Here is a 1889-nt window from a genome sequence, read left to right on the forward strand (position 1 = left end):
TCAGTGGCCACTGTGGTTCACCAGGCCATGAAACTCCTCCCAGGCCTTGATGCGCTCGGTGTGAGTTTTGTATTCCATAATGGTGTTGGGAGGTAGGTTAAGCACTCGCCGAAGTATATCCCAGATTTGGGGTATGGTTGCTTAGTTGCTGGCAGTCTTATTCCCTATTGAAATAATGTCCTCCTGAAAGCGGACAGAGACCACAGCCCCACAGATCTCCTCTCCTACCATGAACTGTTCCCCAACATGGCCAGGATGAGATTCTCCCAGCAACGGGAAGCCAAGCCCTTTTGCAACCAAATAAGCCACTTGCCACCATTTTTATTTGCATCGTCCTCCCACGTGGGTTTAATTCCTTCTTTGAAGAGGTGGAAGTCACTGTGGCCTGTCAGGTCCCTGGGATGTACCGTGTGGCTATAAAACCTCCAGAGCTGCTCCACAGAGGCAAAGGTGCCAATCTCTTTGATATTCTGTTGGTAGTTTTGTGAGCTGGTAGGACGGCCAGGGGTTCTCCTGGGGTACCAGAAGTGTAGTCGTACTGCAGGGGCTGCTCTGCTGGTCCAGGGACAACAGCCTGCCACTGTTCTGATTCTTGTCCTGTTCCATTTTTTCCTTCTCACCATCTTTCTGTGTGCTATCTTCTTCATTCTGATCATGGTCCCCACTGTCATCATCTCTCAAGGCATCGAACTTGTTCATCCTCTCGCCACCGCTGTTTCCCTCTGTGCACACATTTAAATAGCTGGTATCCGACTGCACATATGTACTCTTCACTAACTCGTTGATTCTGACACTATTTGGATTTTTTTTTCCCTCATGAAACCTAAAGTCTTTAAGGACAGGCTCCCCAGCTGTGGAGTCTGAGGCAGCTTTTCACATACTTATACACAAATGTTGCTAAGGGTCATTTCCTGGTTGTCACTCAATATAGGGAAAGAGGTGCGCTTGGATCTGTGAAGCCCGTTTCCTCAGTGTTTGTCTTGACAAGCATCCCAGTCTAGGTGCAAAACAGAAGTTTCCATCATTCAGTTACAGTTACACACCCAGTCCCTGAAGGAAATGCCCCTGTGTATGTGGGGGGGGAGTGTGGGGTGGGGAACCTGATGATGTGAGGCCAGCGGTTGCTCCTCAAATCTAGCATTGCCCAACAAAAGGGACTGTCAGGCATACAAGAAACAGCCTTCACAGACATCCATCTTTCCCTGCCTCCTCCTCCTTCTCCTCTACCTCCTATTTTTTTAAACTACCAATTTGCCCTCATCCACTTTAGGGATAAAATGAGGTCGCGTCACTTTTACTACTCAAAGGTCAGAATTTATATCACCCACTTTCTTGTGACTCACACAGCTGAGAAGGAGACATGGACCCCACTTTTATGCAAATAGAAATTTATTACACCTGCAGAGGATTGTTGCCATAGGAAGCAAGCGACCCCAAATGACAGATCAAATGGGTCTTTATACCCTATTTGCATCACAGCAAGCAGGCAAAGGTATAGAGGCTGAATCATTGTGGTCAGCCTTGGGCAGGGGAGGGGGGATTGCATAGTACAATGGGGGGCAGGGATACGATGTCAAGCCTCTCCTCCCTACACACTTTTTTTTTTTTTTTTTTGAGACGGAGCCTCAAGCTATCCCCCTGGGTAGAGTGCCGTGGCCTCACAGCTCACAGCAACCTCCAACTCCTGGGCTCAAGCGAGTCTCCTGCCTCAGCCTCCCAAGTAGCTGGGACCACAGGCGCCCGCCACAGCGCCGGCCAATTTTTGGTTGCAGCCATCATTGTTGCTTGGCGGGCCCGGGCTGGGGATTCGAACCCGCCACCTTAGGTGTATGTGGCTGGCGCCTTAGCCGCTTGAGCCACAGGCGCCGAGCCCCTACACACTTTCTTAT

The 1889-nt window shown here is 49.9% G+C and overlaps 1 pseudogene; it reads right to left on the reverse strand.

The window, feature by feature from the left end:
- Positions 1-699, reverse strand: LOC100957749 (annotated as a pseudogene).
- Positions 700-1889: the final 1190 nt, after the last annotated feature.

This window comes from Otolemur garnettii, unplaced genomic scaffold, assembly GCF_000181295.1.
Source record: "Otolemur garnettii isolate 467f Iridium unplaced genomic scaffold, OtoGar3 scaffold00059, whole genome shotgun sequence".
Classification (NCBI taxonomy): domain Eukaryota; kingdom Metazoa; phylum Chordata; class Mammalia; order Primates; family Galagidae; genus Otolemur; species Otolemur garnettii.